This window comes from Macrotis lagotis, chromosome 3 (assembly GCF_037893015.1).
Source record: "Macrotis lagotis isolate mMagLag1 chromosome 3, bilby.v1.9.chrom.fasta, whole genome shotgun sequence".
In the NCBI taxonomy this organism is placed as follows: domain Eukaryota; kingdom Metazoa; phylum Chordata; class Mammalia; order Peramelemorphia; family Peramelidae; genus Macrotis; species Macrotis lagotis.
The window spans coordinates 87,987,315-88,007,328 of NC_133660.1; the positions used below are offsets into that span (position 1 = coordinate 87,987,315).

The 20,014-nt window shown below is 34.5% G+C and overlaps 1 protein-coding gene across 2 annotated transcripts in view; it reads right to left on the reverse strand.

The window, feature by feature from the left end:
• The window catches only part of GALNTL6 (polypeptide N-acetylgalactosaminyltransferase like 6), a 1,756,803-nt gene that overhangs the window by 1,632,707 nt on the left and 104,082 nt on the right, over window positions 1-20,014 (reverse strand). The window contains exon 2 of one of the 2 annotated variants that reach the window (XR_012476948.1): window positions 1,182-1,310. The exons of the other annotated variant lie outside the window; for it this stretch is intronic. The gene's annotated coding sequence lies outside the window, so the exon portion shown is untranslated. The remainder of the gene's footprint in view (window positions 1-1,181; window positions 1,311-20,014) is intronic. 2 annotated transcript variants of the gene reach the window in all.

Below are 20,014 nucleotides of genomic sequence, written 5' to 3' on the forward strand. Positions count from 1 at the left end.
AGCACTTCAAATCATATCATCAATAGTGCCTTAACTTCTATCTGCATAATGTAAATATTATAGCTGAAGATTAATTTGGCTAGTGTGCCAATATAATCATGATGCTGATATTAGTAGATTCATAATAAATGTACTTATTATAGTTCATCTGAAGGAGAATTACTCATTGCTTCATTGAAATTTGTGCCTAGGAAACGAAATGACATTGTGTGACAATACTTACTGAGCATACACTCTCTTAAGAAGCAATAGCTAGCTTTTAAATTTTAAGGTTTGAAAAGTTCTTTACAATTATTACCTCATTTTATCCTCACAACAACCCTGGGAGTTTGGGGGGATCTTATTAATATTTCCATTTTTACAGATGAGGAACATAAAAAAGGCAAAGGTTAAGGCACTTGCTCAGGGTCACACACTTAGTAAGCATCTTATATACTGTGATTACAAGTTCAGTACTTTATCCTATTCATAACTCTTTGGGAATAATACAATATACTGCCAAATTCCTAATCCTGGAACATTTTGTCAATAAAAAAACAAAAACAACAACAACAAATACTACTACACAGGACTCTAATGTCTACAAAGTACATAGACAGGAAAACAAATTTGTATGCATAGATATATTTACATATATGTAACATATATTTATTATTTAGGCCCCAGAAGAACCTTCAACATCATCTTAGAAGATCATTCTTCCATGATTAAAACTGAGGACAAGAGGGTTATTGAGATTTGTTCAAGTTACAACAGAGGGAAAGTAGAGGCACAATTTTAACCCAGTTGTCCAATTTCAAATCTGGTGATCTTTCTATTAGGGTGTCAAAACCCATGCCAATAGCATCTCAATCAATTATGTTGCTAATAACTGTTTGTAAACATTTGTCAAATTCAGTATGTCTTGATAATTAATATATATTTCTATGTATTTGATCCATATGTTGCTATTTTCAACATCTCCCTCAAAGATGACACTATCAGTTTAGTTTTCTTAGGTAATAAACTTCTAGACCTCGGAACTTTGAGTCTTCTTGTTTTCTTTACAATATACATAGGCAGAGTACATTCATGTAGATGCTTTATTAATGCCCTTGCATGATGATGAAGATCATTTCAAACAATCATATTCAAAACATTTGAAACTTAAGCTTTACCTTAAAGAAGAAAGATTATGATACCTTACACAGGACTGTGGTATGAAACTAATGGTGTCATGGTTAGTCTCTCCATGTGCCTCCATATTCTGCTATTCCCTCCTGTAAATAAGGAAGTTTGCCCCCTCCTGGCATAAACAACAATTTCACCAACTGGAAGAAATTCATAAAATTCAATTAATTGAAAATGAGAAAACAGGGAGCTACCCAGAATACAATAGATTAGAATAAATGGGGTAACTATAAGGCAGCAGTGTTCTTTGCAAGTGTATTAATTATACTGCCCAAGGGTGAGCACTTAATTTAAATGAAGGCAGTATATTATTTCAAATGGAAAACAATAACAAATCCTGTTAATGGACTATGAAATTTTAGTTAACAGATATTTTATTAATTTGAGTAGAACACTTTAAACCTGATCTCTTAGTACCTTTTGTCTAATACATATAGAATCCCTTTTAGTCCCCTCCAACATTAGTTATTCTCTATCAATATTTGCTTATAATAACCAAGTAAGGATAACATTATCATAGGTCATTTTTCTTTGGAATTTTATTTGGTATTTCACTCTTCAGCAAACTCACCTGTCAACTTCTGCACTGCATATTATTTTTTAGGTTTTTGCAAGGCAAATGGGGTTAAATGGCTTGCCCAAGGCCACACAGCTAGGTAATTATTAAGTCTCTGAGACCGGATTTGAACCCAGGTACTCCTGACTCCAGGGCAGGTGCTTTCTCCACTGCACCACCTAGCCGCCCCTGCACTGCATATTTTATAACTTGTTTTGAATCTTATCATATCATCATATATATAAACACTCCAGATTTTTTTTAACAGTTTAGGAAAAACAACTCAAATATGAGGGTAAAAAAGACTCTCAGTATAACAAAAAGAGTGCAAAAAAGTAAGAAAAAAAAAGATTAATTCCTGATTGATTTCCATTCCTGTTCTTTTAAGATGTTCTAGTGGTATTTTTCAGAAAATCTGATTTAAACCCTGAAGTCAAATTACTCAAAGATGAGGTTGGCAAGCTTTCTCTTATAGTCTTTTACCTTCTGTTCTTAGTTACATTTAGCATTCTGTCTGTATAGAGTGCTTAGTAAGAATTTATTTACTGAGTAGTTCTAACCTTCCCTATGTAGCAGTTAAACAACTAAAATCATTATATTTACTTTTCAGAGTAAGAAAATGATGAATATGTTAGCAAAATTATCTTTCCCAAGTCACATAGTAAATCAAAGTGAAAGCCAGGATGAGTGTTTAAAATTTCCTAAATAACTAGCTTATACTGAAAATTTTCTTCTCTTCAATTCAAGGTTCTGGATTATTAATATATGCATTACTTCTGTGCTACTTGTATCAAATTTTTACTCTCCCTTATGCACTCAATCACCATTAAAATTTTGGTGCCCCCCCTTTTTTTTTTGGATATTTGATATACCGCAGTCTGCCTCTTGCACTTCCTTTTTCTTGCCAAACTTTCTCTTTGCCACATCATTAGGTGACCTTCAATCTGACCAAGAAGTCATTAATAGCTACTCAGCCTTTGTTCATCTCCACCATTTTACTTTCTCCAAAAATCGGGAAATTCTGAGGAATACTGCTTTATTTGGCATTTCATGGACATGAGATTCCAACTTTCATCACCCTAATTTTGCAAATACTGGTCCCCATAAGTGGATAAGATTAAATATTGCTTTCCTTGGTTTTCCTCTGGTTTTAGTGCTCTATCTCCACCAGTGATAGTTTACTATGTTTATTTCCTATATACTTACATAACACAGACTTGGGCGCAATTGTGTGGTAAGACCAAAACTTCAAAGACCTGTGATATCATCGATACATTAATTTCCCTCCACTGATCCAGACTGAAATTTCTATAGACTTAGCTGAAGCTGAAAAATCCATTACTTTATAGCCAATCTGATAAGGAGTCTCTCTGAATTTCATCTAAATTCTCAGATGAAAGAGTCATATTAGAAATCTTTCTACCTTGGTAGTGTTGGATCCAGGCCTCAAATTCACGCTTTCTCAGTTGAGCCCTGTTGAGTCTCATTCCCTGATGAAATGAATATTAACCTTGATATAAACCCCCCAAAACTCTAAACCCTCATGGAAACCACAACAGCATGATTTCCCATAGCACTCACTATATAGAACACCAACCTGGTGTTGGAGTCTATTCTGAACCAGGTTTATACTCCCCTCCATTCCTCTCTTGTTGTTGCCCTCCTTATAATGCAGGGTTGCAGATATTTCATTTGACCTTTCCTTAGATCCTGACAGATGTTTATGTTCCACTATCTTAACCTTCAAGAACCTAGGGTCACCTCTAAGCAACAATAATTCATGAAAATTCAGCTTCAATGGAAGGTAGGAGAAACATTTTACAAATTATGCTTGATGGCAACAAGCTTCTAAATACTCCGTGGTTCTGAACATTGTAATGAATATTACAACAATAGATGAGGCACTGGCTAGAGGTCGAAAATATTGGTGTTACAAAAGGATTTGTGCTATAATTGTGTTTGTATATTTTTTAAACTTAAGTATGTTTTAATTTTTTAAATAATTGGCAGTTTTCATAGCAAGTCAAAAGATTGAGACTGGGGCTCCCTCTGTTCAATAAATAAAAGGGAATCATTAGGCAAGATGAATATGGAAGCATTATTATACCATAGGAAAAAAAAAGGAAATTCAACCTATACCAGAAATATCCATAAATATGAAAAAAGGAAGATTTCTAACAATTATACTCCAACAGAACTTCTATCTCAACAATGTAAATACTGCTTCCTATAAATGCAGATTACAAACAAGCAATAACTATTCATCCAGAGTAAATCTTGTCCATGATATCCCATAAATTGACCTCAGATGTCTACTCAATCTGTCTGAGCTCTTCCTTTATTCTCCTAATTTTTACTGCATTGATCCAATTGGCTATTAATAGAGAGGTAAATAATTCATTCTTTACCTCAATTCTTTTATTTCTTGTAGGCCCCAAGTTAAATTTTATCCCATATAGCTATCTTACTAGAATACCAAGGCTGCTACTGCTACTGCTCCTCCCCAACCCCTTCTTCACCCACACGCTTACTTTGTCACCCTCCTGAATTTGAAAATCATGCCCTTCCCCTTCAGTGGTGATAAATTAATCCTCTTCTCCAGTAATTAATACTGGGGGAGAACCACCCACCATAGCTGTTGATTTTATGGTGAAGCATCACCTCAAGCTTTTCTAACATTAAAGACTTTCTCATGTCTAAAACAGTCATTAGTACTTTGTTAGGGACTTAACGTTTCTTGAGTTATACTGGCTGTCTATCAACTTGCGCTATTCCCATGTGACTGGCTCATATTTTTCCTCCTCAAACATTTCTCTATCATTAAGTATGACATCATACCTTTTATAAATTTGTATAATTTGTTTGTAAAGTGTTGCAACTTGTTCATATATATATATATATATATATATATATATATATATATATATATATTGATCTTCATTATCTTTGGAAAATTTAAAAGTCTAGTTCCTTGGAGGATATTGTTCCATAATGGAACAATAATTCATGAACAAAAAATTCAAGAAGATTACTCTTTGAATGATTCGATAAAATTAGGCAGAGTACAAGACTTAAAGTCAGAAAGATTTCAAACAGTTCAAATCAAGCCTTTGTAAATTATATCATATGTGGTAGAGCTAATTGCCTAAAAGGAACAATAATAGTACCTGCCTTACAGGACTGTTGTGAGGATCAATGAGATAATGCATTTAATGTACTTTGAAAACTTATATAAATTGCAATTTATTAAATATTTTTAAAATAACTGTGGAATTTCCTAAATACAATCTAGCATATTCTTCCTTGTCAAAATCTGATTTTTATACTCAGCATTCTATAAGATAAAGAGATATGCTCATCAAAGATGTTCTCCAATGTCATTTTGGATGTCCAACTGAATATTCAAGTCCAAAAGAGTAGCTCTAGATACTTCTGTTGGAAAATGTGTTTCTTTCCTATATACTTACATACCATTATGGCAAACCCTGGAGAATTGTAGAGCTTCAAATGAGGCTGGCAATCCATAGTTATATGAAAAAATTCTCCAAATCATTACTTATTAGAGAAATACAGACTAAAGCTTCTCTGAGATACCACCTCACACCTCTCAGACTGGACAATATGACCAGAAAAGACAATGATCCATGTTGAAAGGGATGCAGGAAATGTGGGACACTAATACATTGTTGGTGGAGCTGTGAACTCATCCAGCCTTTCTGAAGAGTAATTTGGAATTGTGTCCAAAGGGCAACAAAAATGTGAATTACCCTTTGATCTAGCAATAACACTACTGGGTCTAAAGCCTGATGAGATTATGAAAAAGGTTAAAAACATCACTTGTACAAAAGTATTTATAGCAGCCCTGTTTGTGGTGTCAAAGATTTGGAAATTAAGTGAATGTCCTTTAGTTGGGGAATGGCTTAACAAGTTATGGTATATATATATATATATACATATATATATTTATATATATGTATATATATATATATTATATATATGTGTGTGTGTGTGTGTGTGTGTGTGTCATGGAACACTATTCTATTAGAAACCAGGAGGGATGGGAATTCATGGAAGCTTGGAAGGATTTTCAAGAACTGATGCTGAATGAGATGAGCAGAACCAGAAAAACATTGTACACCCTAACAGTAACATGGGGGTGATGATCAACCTTGATGGAATTGCTCATTCCATCAGTGCAACAAGTAGGGACAATTTTGAGCTATCTGCTATGAAGAACACTATCTGTTTCCAGAAAAAGAATTATGGAATTTGAACAAAGACCAAATACTATTACCTTTAATTTTTCAAAAGCCATTATCTTATTATGTAATTTTTCTTCCTTAAGGATATGATTTCTCTGTCATCACATTCAACTGAGATCAATGTATACCATGGAAACAATGTGAAGACTAACAGAATGCCTTCATGGGGGGTGGGGGGAAGGAAGCAAGAATGGGAGAAAATTGTGAAACTCAAAATAAATAAAAATCTTCCTAAAAAAAATCTCAAACAATTCAATAAATTATAATGAGCTACCTAAAAAAAGAAAAAAATGAAAGAAGCTAGCATAACAATCTAAATAACACAAAAAGTAAATGACATTGACTGCTATCCAGGTCATTACATGCAGTTGGATAAATAGCTGATCATTAATTAATAGATATAACTTGAAGAAATTGACTACAAATTTACAATGAACTATCCAAAATTTAAATCCAACATATTTATAATACAATTAATGGAAGAATATTTTCAAATAAAGAATAATCTGTTTGAAATTTTAATATAATTAATAATAATGTTTTAACATTAATTGTTACTTGGACTGTTTAAAAAAACTCTTTTGGCTGCTCAAAATAAAGGACACTTTTGAATAGTATTTGAATAATAGAGACATCAAATTTAAAAGTCTTTGAATATATTTTTCCGAATCTCCTCTGCGTATAATGTGCACACACACACACACACACACACACACACACACACACACACACATACAGACACAAACAGATACACATACAGAGACACAAAAAATATATCATTTAGTTTCATGAAGACAGACTGACTCATGCTAATTTCCAGTGTTGTTATTCTCATAAATAGATGAGTTTTGGAACTGAGCTGCAGTGTTTCCAAAACAGACTCAGTTAATATGAAATCTACTATCTATTTTCATATCTGCACTATTGGGCAGCAATACATTAAGTCAAGGTTTTTGTTCTGCTTCTAGGAAAAGTTGAGTAACAGCCACACCTTGTCTTTTCTTAGTTTTTGAAGTTTGTTCCTATACTCTCTCCAAAGATGATTTCATAGGAAGTTAGTTTTCTGGATCTTAGATATGGGTAAGAATGTAAATAAATAAAATAATGAAAAGTAATCAAAAGCTCAGAATTCTCATGCATTATATTCCTTTTTAGTCACCTTAAATAGCTACCTTAGAAACTTTTTTCTAAGTTGAATAAGAAGGAATATGCTCCTCTACTGTTAATCAAATTGAATTAGGCTTCAAGAACTGTAATATTTTTTTATATGCAAAGAATGCAAAAGTCAAGTTCACTAAAAAATGTGAATATTTTATGGATGCCAATATTTAAACACCATAAGAACAAAGAAGTAGTTCCCAGTCTAATTTGAATTAACCAAAATGTCAGAACATCCAAATAGTTGAAATACTGAAATGTGACTATGTTGATATTATATATGAAAACAAAACTCTTCATATAACAAGTAGATTATGTTAAAATGGTAAAAGTGTTATATTTGAAGAGAGATGACTGGGGTTCAGATCTCAGCCCCACCTCTTACTGTGTTCTTAAGCTTAATAAATGCTAGACAATTACTTATGTGACCATGGACAAGTCACATACATTTTTGTCCTTATTTTTCAATTTGTTAAAAGAGGTTGAATTATATTACTTCTTACTCTGCGAGAGTAATTCTAGTGAAGAAAATGTGACCATATCTTTATGGTCAGGTGCTCTGTGAAAGGGAGAGGGAAGTAAAAGTGGGGAGCAGGACTGTTAGGAACTAGTAATCACCCAAAGAGGAATCCACCATCCAAGAGATACCTATCTGCTCTCACCAAGAGGTAATTTCAAAGCAGGGGAGGAGAGGAGGTAATTTTCCCAAAGGTAGCTGCCCAGATGCTGGTGTGGGTATCTGAGTACCTAGAAGTGAAGTAGTTGTTATTGCTGTTTGTCCCTCATTCTCCAAGGGGATCATGGAATCAGGAAGGGGATGCCCTGACAAATAAGTTAACAGGATTTAAGTGAGGAGGTGCTTTGCAAAGTCCCCAGCCTCACTTTCTCTTCAGCTATGTGAGTCCTGTGGCCAGATGTGGATCAGGACAACTTCAGAAGGCCCTGGATGAAGTGGTAAATCTTGGCCTTTTTAACTAAAGATCTTTAGCAGCTCCCTAAGTCTGTAAGGCAATGTCTGTTCTTAAGGCAGGTGAGAAAGAAAAGAAGCAAAGAATGAATTCATTGCCATGGTTTCTGGGCAAAATATAAACAATCGCTATTTACATTCACTCTAAGCCAATCAGGGCTGAAACAATTTCCAAGTGAGGTAGTTACTTATTTACAATAATGTTTGTCCTTCATTCTCCAAGTCCATGATATCAGAGGTGATGCCAAAACATGCAGGTGAATTGGATTTGAATGAGGGGGATATTGTGCAAAGTCACCAGCCTCACTTTCTCTTCTGTGGTCATCAGATCCAGTGTCCAGATAAGGATCAGGATGACTGGAGATAGCCCTAGATGTGAGGCAAGCATTATTAGGTAACTTTCCCACTAGTGTCTGAGGTTTAATTTGAACTCAGGTCCTCCTGATTTCAGGGCTAGTGCTCTACCTACTAATACTTGAACAATGCCTAGAGCAGAACTGGGGAAGAAGAACTTACTTTGTGAGAGGAGAGGAAGAAGTTGAAAAGTGTTGGAAATTAAAGCTAGCAGGCTATGATTGTACTGGAGTCAAGTCCCATAAGGGTTTGTGGGAGATAATGAAATGTAATCCACTTTCTTACCCTCCATGGCTCCGTAGGATTTATTATGATTTTCAGGCCCCCACTTTGGAGATCACTAACTTAGATAAAAGCAGCTAGGTGGTGCAGTGGATAAGATGCCAGGCTGGAGAAAGAAATAGGAAATAGCAAAATATTCCAATACCTTTGGTCAAGAAAACCTCAAAAGGGGTCATGAAGAGTCAGACACAGCTGAAATTGAACAACAAAATCACAAGTATACAAGATTTTATCATGGTATATAATTTATCTAAATGTGACCTGATCCTACAGAGCATGACCACTTCTAATCTGATTTTGTGGTCCCTCCCAAATAGGTGGAGTAACCTCTTTTGATTGGCTGCCTGCATCTTTAAAACTGATCTTTTTTCAACTATACCCTTTTTGTTGTGTACCATTAACTGAAGAGGTGAAAGACTTACCTTCTCCTGCTCCCTCTTGGAAATGAGCCTAAAGATGCATATGTATTTTCTATGTTGTTTGTCCTCATTCTCTGGTGCTAGAAATGAGTTTAAACAATGATGACCTTAGAGCCAGGATTGCAGGTGACAGCTAGCAAAGCCATCAGAGAAACCCTGAGGGGCCAGAGTGCCTGAACCTCAAGTTTTAGATTTGGACTTTGGGACTCTGATCCATGGGAATAGAGCTAAGCAGGGAATCTTAATTCCTTTCCATTCACCATACAGTGAGTTGGTACAGGAACAGATAGGAGTATAGTTTATTTTTTTGTTTTTGTTATGGTTGAAGTAAACATTCCTCTCTAAGAAGTTATATTATGTTGAAAAAATAAGTTTGTGATACTTTCTCAGTCTCTTGTAGGGAGTCTCCATGAATTCTTGCCTATTATTGCATAATCCTGATCAAATTTTAGCTCAAAATTAATAAATTTATGAGAGGATAACTCAGTTTGCATTGACTGACTTACTGATGGAATGAATTCTTTGGTCTGGGTACATCATGTAATATAGCATGAATATATGTATGGAAAAATCATAGAAGGATGAATTCTTTATCCATTTGGCAGAGTTTAATCTACTCTCATCAGAGCCCCAGGAAATATGCAATTGCTTTCTCTCCCTAACCTGTAAAGTCCTATATGGCTATTAAAAGGACAGCTGCTACTTACTTGACATTCCCTAAATCCAAATGATTACTTTTGACATCAGCAGCCTGAACCAACTATCTTTCAAGACAGTAGCACATGGGAAATGAACTCACTCCTTCCTGAAAACCAACAGTCTTGCTCCATTGGGGCTGTTTGTCACTTTCTCTGGAGTGACACTAAATCAAGCAGCAGCACACGGGGATGTAAATCACAGTCTAATTTAGTTGTCACTGTGTTGTGACACTTGTTTAAAAATGCTTTTTAATTGTGACTATAAATTATACATGAACAATCCTTTGTGACAGTCTTAATACGACATCCGATTATTTCACCCAAGGGGGGGAAATGAATACCATCAACAGAAGGCAGCACTAAGAAAGGAATTCTTTTTAACTAAAAATTGACAATTGCAATAGGAGTTATGGGAGTGACATGGGGTAGAATGATGATGGCTGTAGTGGTGGTGGTGATGGTGATGATGGTGGTGGCAATTTTATTCCAGGTTTTAATTTGGGATATTTGTGGAATGAAGATATATTGATTAAATGGGGGTGGGGGAAGTCTGTCAAAAGACAGATAATGAATTATAGATTTAGAACATCTATGCCTTGTTCTTTATAATGTGATCTTTGGTGAGATAGTTGTTACCACTGTACCTTATTTTTGCCATGTTTAGGATGAAGATCATTGATATCTGTTTGAAGGGAAAGTCAAAATATAGGGCAAACTTGTTGCAAGGGATATTAAAACAATGTTAGTTCTGAGCAAGAATAGTCTAGTGCCCAGAATATTGATTCTGAAGTCAGAGGAGCTGGGTTCAAACTCTAGCAGCTCCTGTTGTGTATAGTGTAGTGGATAATGAATTAGCCACCAAGTGAGCAGGACTTAGATTTCAGAAACACCAGTTATATGACAAATTATTCTCTTCATGCCCCGGTGGAACTGTCTCAGATTCTTAATTATGGAAATGCTCTAAAGTATCATACAAGGGTCCCAGTTTTTTATGAGTTTGAAATGATCAGTTTAGACCTGTTTTGTAAGGAGATTTCTCTTCAGTGATCAGAGAATTGATTTTAAAAAGAAAGAAAAAAGATAAAAGAAGGTGCACTAGTTCCAGCTTTAAATCCTATAACACTGAATTCATTATAATGAAAATCTGAAAAATACCAAAAAGATGTTCAATACTAATTTGCTGCTTTTATCGCATGTATTCAGTTTACAATGTATTAATTTGCAACTTGTTAAAGTTACTGTATTATGTTAATGTATTATGTTATGTGTTAATGCAGTCCTGTTAAATTAGCTACAGCAAAGATTTTAAGCTCTGACCTCACTTCTTCTAGGCTGATTTGAGATAGATGAAGCAGACTCAAGGTTTGCAGACTTCATTAAATCCTAAGAACTCAACTTCCCCAGGGATAAGAAGAGATAACCAGCACTTATTAAAGGCCTGGGGCAGTTTGAACATGATGGCTGTACATGAGGCTTTTGTCCTATATTGATTCTTTTGTGAAGACAAACAAGGCTATCTTTTACCACAATTTTTACCTAGCCTTTAATTATCAAATGGGCATGGTTTTCCAGGTGTGTCCACTGGGCAGACCAATCTACAGGTTCAGAAACACTCCAGGCTCATTAAGGCAGGTCCTAATTACATTTGTTGTTGTATTTAGTGGTAGGTTGCATTATATTCATGAATGGGGAGGTGACCTTTGAGGAATTTTTCTTGAACAATGCTGTTCAGAAGATCCATAAGATTGGACTCTCCTGTCTTAGACAAACTGACCTGAGTAAGACCTGGATTTAAAAAGACTATGGGATCAAGACCAGTAATAAATTATTTTATTTTAATTTTACTTTTTTCTAATCTTAAGTAAAGATAGTTTTTAACATTCATTTTTTGTAAGATTTTAAGTTCCACATTTTTCTCCATCCCACCTTTCTTTTTCTATTCTCTATGATAAAAAGTAGTTTGATATAGGTTAGAGATGTACAAACATACTTAACATATTTATATATTAGTCATATTGTAAAAGAGAACAGAATAAAGCAGAAAGGAAAACTATATAAAACAAATTGAAATAATGAAAATATTATACTTTAGTATGCATTTAGTCTCCACAGGTCTTTCTCTGGATGTGATTGCATTTTCCATCCCAAGTCTTTTAGAATTGTCTTTGATCTGGGGTGGCTAGGTGGCACAGTGGATAGAGCACCAGCCATGCAGTCAGGAGTGCCTGAGTTCAAATCTGGCCTCAGACACTTAATAATTACCTAGCTGTGTGGCCTTGGGCAAGCTACTTAACCCCTTTGCCTTGCAAAAGAAAAAAACTAAAAAAAAGAATTGTCTTTGATCACTCTATTACAGAGAAGAGCTAAGTTCATAGTTGTCAATCATCACACTGTGCTGCTTTTATGTAGTACAATGTTCCTCTGGTTCTGTTCACTTTACAAACAGCAGTTCATATCTTTCCAGGTTTTTCTGAAATCTGTCTTCTCATGATTTCTTAAAGAAGAGTATTCCATTACACTCATTCCCAATTGATGGACATTCTCTCAATTTCTGAATCTTTACCACTACTAAAAGAAATGCTATAGATATTTTTGCATATGTGAGTCCTTTACCCTTTTTTATGATCTCTTTAGAATACAAACCTAGGAGTTGTATTGTTGGATCAAAGGGTATGCACAGTTTTATAACCCTTTGGGCATAGTTTAAAATTGCTCCCCAGAATGGTTGGATCACTTCATAACTCCACCAAAATTATATTAATGGGGGTCAGCTAGGTGGCACAGGGAATAGAACACTAGCCTTGGAGTCAAGAGGACCTGAGTTCAAATCTGGTTTCAGACACTTAATAATTGCCTAGCTGGGTGACCTTGGACAAGTCATTCAGCCCTATTGCCTTAAATAATTTTTTTAAAGAGTGCATTAGTGTCCCAGTTTTCCCACCTCTCCACCGAAATTTAGCATTTTCCTTTTCCATATTAGTCAATCTGATCAGTGTGAGATGGTACCTCAAATTTGTTTCAATTTGCCTTTTTTTTAAGCAATAAGGATTTAGAGAATTTTTTCAAAATGTTGCCAGAAAATGTGTGACTGGCTAAAGGCTATAGGGTTTCAGGCTAATGTGAAAGAATTCACTTAAAAGATCAACTCTTAACCCAGAAGAATTTGGGCACAAAAAGAGAGAATGGGGAGGAGGGGAGATTTAACAGCAGCAGTGGCAGCAGCAGCAGCAGCTGAATCAGGAGCTACCATGAGGGTATAGACAGTATGAAGAAGGAATATAGGAGTCTGAGGATTTATTTGGGGTATCATATTCCCCAAGAGTAAGCTGGCTCCCAAAAGGAAGACCTCACAAGTGTATAGAGGGTGAACTTTGAAGAGAGGAGAAAGATAAGGTAATTAGATATTTGTTAAGGACTTTCAGGCTAGGGCAAGAATCCATTGCTTTGTTGACAGGGGCTTGACTTGTGCCTGGGGCCAGGGATATATAAGTCCCTGTCTGGAAGAGGTAGGGTACTTTACTAAAAAGTTCATTGACCTCATCTCTATTTGACATAGTACAGAAGGAACAGTTTGGCTACTATTTAGGATGAAATTCATTTGGGAGTTGGGATAAAGAACTCTTATTCTGAAAATACTTCTAGCTATAAGGGGACATAGAGCTGTCCTTGTCTAACAGGTTCCATTTCAGAGAAGGTGTTGAGGTATATCCAGAATTCAACTGAGACAGCATTCAAGAAGTACCATTCCATAGTCCTTTAGAAGCTGATATCCAATTAGGTCATTAATTGGAAATGCATTGCTTCTAATCTGGAGGAAATGCATCTTACAAGATTAACCAAAGTCAGGTCAAAAATGAGTAAAGGAAAAATAGGAATGGGATAAGTATAGGTATCACTAAGGAGAAAATCCAAGAGCTCCACCTAGGGGAGGGAGTTGGGAAAGAATAAAATCATATTAAAATATTGAATTTCCTATTTTTTTTTTAAATGTAGATCTGTGACTATAGATACATTGAATTTATTTTTTCTGGAAACTATCTGTTCATATCCTTTGGGGATTTACCAGTTGAGGAACAGAAACATATCATTTATCAGAAATTTAAAAAAAAATTAACCTAGTTTTCTGCTTTCCTTCAAATCTTAGTTGCATTGGTTTTGTTTATGGAAAACCTTTTTAATTTATTGTAATAAAAATTATCCATTTTTCATTTTATAATGTTCTCTATCTCTTGTGTGGTGATGAACTCCTCCCCTTTTTTTCGCCCATTTTTTCTAAGGTTTCACCCTTCATGCCTAAATCATGTATCCATTTTTACCTTATCTGGGTTAAAGGTGTGAGATGTTATTCTGTGTCTAATTTCTATCATATCTTCCAATTTTCCCAGTAGTTTTTGTCAAATAACATCACTAATAATCTTGACCTATGTCTTGCCACTGAGACATAATGACTTTGGAAGAGAGAATGAGGCTCAAAATTGTACTCTACTTACTGACTTTGGAAAGATTGTTGAGTTTCAGTTCTTAACCAGAAAAGTAAGGAATTTTTATTAGTTGTTGTCTAAGACCTTTAAGAGATTAAATGTTATGATGTTATATGGATTAAATGTAAAGGGAAGAAATAAAAAGGATTTCTTATTTATCAAGGCAAAATAGTTTAATGGAAACAATATTGAACTTGGTTTTAGAAAGTTTCAGTTCTAATCTTAGCTCTTGCCTTGACTGAATTATCAAGAACAAATGATTTCCTTTGATGTTAGGGAGAAGCTTACTTTGCTTACAAATAAGGTAAGGGGATTGAATGGAATAGTTTCATTCATTAGACTACTGTTAATGAGGCTTAGCCAGAAGACTGACCACCTTTGAATAAAAGAGAATTACCTTGCACACCTTAAAGTACTCTCTGAATTGTTGTTGTTTATGTCAATGTCATTGTAATAGGTCCTGAATGGACTAGCCTAGTGAAGGAAACAATTTAAAGAGAAGTGCATTTCTCTTGGTGAGAAATTACATGATTGAAGGTCAATGAGGTCAATTTTTGTGAATAGTAAAATCTCTTTGTCCAGGGATCATGAATTTGGGAAGTCACTGCTAAAAAGTCAATGTAAAGACTTTTGTAGTAGAGATGAAGTGTCTTAATTTTCATTCTCTCTTAATAAAAGCTTCTTTCTGATATACTATGTTTCTGGGATTATGGGGAGGAATTGTTAACTCACTAAGTCTGAAAGTGAAATTATTACAACTTTCTGGGTATGGAGCAAAATTAATGTGACACCTACAGAAACCAAGTTAGGCAAACATTCATGCCCCTGCTATTTCTGACAAAGAGTATATAGAGTCATTTGTCCACATGTGTAGTCTTTCATCCCAAGCTATGTTGCAGAATCAATTATTTCCATATTTTTTCTATTATTATTTCTTCTACTTTCAGTTTTCCTTTATTGCCCATAACAGTTATTAGCATACAGTGAATACTCAATGAAATCTTTTCACCTAGAACATGGTATAGCTAAAGTAAACCTTCTCCTTAAAAATTATATTATTACAAGGATTAATTACCATACTTTGAGCCCTATTAGTGCTTATAAGTAATTTTGGTGCTCCCTTAATGACATCTCTCTTTTACTCTTTTATCCTGAGTGAATTTTGTGACTCTATTGTTTTAGAAATTGCTTTTTTTCTTTAAATGGGGAAAAAATGATCATGATCACTTGATTCAACATCACTAAAACCTCCAGATAGTTTGGCCATCTTTCTACTTCAATGTTAGGATATTTGGGGAGTTCAATAAGGCCAAGGAATGAAGGTTTGTCAAACACTTTTCATTCATTCATTCATTCATTCATTCATTCATGTTGGGTGTCTACCTTTCACCCAACTCTCACACATGGTACCAAGAAGTTGTAGCAAGTGAAGTAACCACATCTTGATGAAACCATCTTAGTAAGAAAACTAAACTAAGTTGAAGGTAACAGATGTATCTTAAACCCATTGTTGAGTCAGGGGAATGTCTACCCCAAGCATATGAAAACTTCTCTGGGAAGGAATGGGCACATGAGAATAATTTGTTACAAAGACTATGAAGGTGGTTAAAATAGGTACTATGGAGCTCTTAGAACTGGAGCAGATATCAAAAACACTGCATCCTGAGGCATGACCAATGTTCCTATATTCTGTCTTGTTACTAGACTTTCTTGACTCTGGAAAAGAAAGTGAGGCTAAAAACTTTGTGAAATTCTGTCTCACTTAAATTCAATCTACATGTAAGTCAAGACATCAACTTGTTATGTCATTGGTACACTCTAAAAGAAAGGATGAACAGAAAACTACAAACTGAATGTTAGGAAAAAAACTATCCACATGAATAAAGACTTCTACTTCTAAGTTTCTGATGCAGAATCTAAAACACATTCTCATGATAGTTCATGAGTTTGCTCAGAAGATAAAGTGTTATTTATGCAAAAGGGAAATATCGATAACACATATTGGTATGTGATCAGATTCAAAACAAGTCAACAAGTACTTAATAAGTGTCTATTCCATGGTAGACGCTGTTGAGCTTCACCTATTTTGAAGCAATTTCCCCTCTGAAACAATTTCCCCAAGTAGTAAAGTTCAAGCTATTAGACTGAAATTCAAGGATCTCTATTATTGGGCCTCAATTTTCTTTCTCTTCTTATTTTCCAGTAATATTAAACTAGAATCAACCAATCTTAACAAACATATATTCTTTATGACCTAAAAAGACTTTAATGTACCCCTTCATACTCCCCAATTTCTTTTGACTTCTTACACATCCTTCAAAGTGAAACTTGAGTCCCATTAAGTTCATGAAAATTTCCTTGGTTAGCCTGTAGGAAATAGTACTTTTATGTTCTGCACAAGTCATTCAGTGCACATTATACATTGTCTTGAATTATAAATATTTTATTTCCTTAAATAATTTGCAAGCTCATGAAGTTTATGAATTATATCTTTATTTAGAACTAGAAGGGACATCTTCCAGGGCAAGGGTCAGCCAACTACAATCAGAATGTTAATCTGACATGTTGTATTTGTACAAACAATGAGCTAAGAATGTTTTTGCCTTTTTTTAAAATAAAGTTGTAATGGATTTAAAAATGTAAAAACTACTTTTTGTCCCTAGGACTATACAAAGAAAATTCAGCCCTTCAGATATCATTTGCTGACCTCTGATTTAGTGGATTTTTTTTTAATTTTACAAGGAAGAAAAATTGAGATACAGTGACTTTTTATAAAGTATTCAAGTAGAAAGGTTCATATCTGAGCCATGAACTCAGTTCATTTATTTCTCACTCCATTGTCCTTTCTACTTTATTATGGTAGCTCCTTAGCAGGTCCAGTAGTTGTAAATACTACGATCTTAATAATTCAAGAATGAATTCCTGTCTTCCTTTTGTTATTATTAGTAGCATTTTCAATAACTAATTGTAATGCCAAATATGTGTAAATCGCTACATCAAATTATATGAGGAATATAAAAATGTTTAAGATATAATTCATGAATCTCATGAGCTTGCAAATTATGTAAGAAAAAATTTAGAATTCAAGATAATATATATTGTATACTGAATGATTTGTGCAGAAGTCAAGAGGACTATTTCCTGCAGCATGGTCAAGGAAAATTCCATGAATTTGATGGATATTGAGCTTCACTTTGAAGACAGATGTATTGTCATATTTTTAGATTTTAGGCCATAAAGAATTTATTCTCTCTCTCTCTCTCTCTCTCTCTCTCTCTCTCTCTCTCTTTCTCTCTCTCTCATTCTGTCTCATAGTATGGATGCTTTGCACATATTCAACAAAAGGTAATAAGACATAGAAATGGATGCATTAAAGATTTTTCATTATTTGACAGCTAAGGGAGAGAGGGGGAGAGAGAGAGAGAGAGAGAGAGAGAGAGAGAGAGAGAGAGAGAGAGAGAGAGAGAATAATTTGGCATTTATTCAGTACTTGTTCATTACAGTTGTTCCTTCTTAGAAACATATGGAATGATGAGAAATTCTAAATAATGACCAGCTTCAGAAGTTGTGTTTTTTAAAATCTTGTTATGTCAATAGTGTAACTGTGCTAGCAGAGAATTTATCATTCCTCTTTTTCATAGTTCATTGTTCTCCCCCTTTCACACAAGCTAATGTAGTGACAGCTAAATCTAAATCATTATAATAAGGCAATATCAGAGTAATGTGATTCCCTGGTATGATGGTCTACAAGACATAGTAACTTACTAAACTGATCTTCAAAATATAAATTCAAGGCAATGGGGTAATTTTCTTGTAGGTTCTGTCTAGGTTGTATTGATAAATATCATTATATACATCCAATTCCACTGCTTCTATGTTCTTTGGTTTTCTTCTAGATTTGTGTTTCCTGCTACACTATAAAACTTCCTGAAAATTAATGACATGAATTTCAATGATGGCAAATAGATTATCCGTTAGTACAATTAAATCAATAAAAGATGAAAGCAATGACTATCTCTTTCTGCTTGTCAGAGAAGTTACAGCCTATTTATTTTTGAGTAAAAGAGTTAAAATATTTCCTCAGCTAAAACTGGTGAACTGTACACAGAAAAACCACTCTGTACAGTTTCTGGCTGTAAAAGATTTATACATACTATAATGTAAAGCAAAGCAAATTCTGGAACTTTTGTCATTCTAACTCTTGGACTCTTCTTTTGCTGAGTAATGGCTGTATTGGCCAACATCTGGACACCAGGGAATGTTACTAAAGTGTAAAACAAAGTTCCCAACCAGCAGTGCATAGTGTTCCCACCTGTTTGGTTTCTAGTTCTGAGGTTTGCTTTTTAAGTGTGGATCAAGAAACATTTTATTTTTGTACATCATGGCTGGAAATCTTTTACCTGCCAAGGGTCATTTGGTTATCTATAATATCATTTGAGCGACATAAACTATTAACTTAAAAATAATCCTACTATACTTATGGTCAAACATTTAATTAGTATGTCCCTAAAATGCTCTTCAAGGCCCACCTGCAGTTGCCTTGGCAGGACCAGACCAAATGATTTCCGGATATTCCCCATGTTTTACATTGTGAAACTCCACATGGTAAATGTCTTCAGTGTTTGACAAATGATCTTAAAATGCATGAAGGACAACTTGGGGTCTGAAGAATGAAGCAATAATCACTTTTTGAGTTTCCAGTAAAGACAATGGGCAAAGTGGGCATCTATCTGGTAGCCAATAAAAACAGATCACAATGTTTATAATAAAAACTGAACTCCCTTAATCGTATCACCACATAGGATGAAGCTTGAATAATGGCTAGGATAGAAGAGAATGGAAAGTACTATAGACCAGAAAATTCATAATTTCAGAACTGCTACCCTCTGCCCAGGCATGTTTTGTTCTTGAATATTATTTGCTCTTCTAGATTTCAGAACTTAAGGAAGACATTTAGTGGAGTCCAACAAGAATATTGAAGAACTTGAACTCATACTATATGAAGAAAGGTAGAAGGAATTTGGGGTTTTACTTGAAAGGAGAGATTTACAAGCTAAATATTATCTGGATATTTAAAGGGTCATCATACAAAGGAGTTTACTAATTCAAAAATAGTAAATATTAAAATAAGGCTGCTTTAAATGCAAAAATAGCAAAAACACTACCAATAATAACATCTAGTTAAGGCTTACAAGAGTAACAAGATGTCATTTTATCTTCATGGCTAGTTTACTAGCCTATTTTAAGATGTAATTCATAAAATATTTGAGAACATCTTGTTTTTGGAGAAATCAAGATGCCTATGAGATAGATGGGACAATAGATAGTTAGGTGGTACAGTCACTAGAATGCTCAACTTAGAGTGAGGAAGACCTCAGTTTAAATGCAGGTTCTGATAGTAGTTGTGTTAGTAATTTACACAATTCTGCCTCACTTCATTAAATCCAATTCACTCAGGAGTCAAGATTTCACTCTTGATTTGATTGATCCCAAACCACAAAGGACTACAAACAACAAGAACAAAGACTATGCAAGTCACTTAACTTCCTTTTGCCTAAATTTTCTTATCTGTAAAATAATGAGGATAATAGGACCTACCTCCCAAGGTTGTATGAAGATCAAGTAAGATAGGACTTGTAAAATGCTTCACCCAATGCCTAGCACATA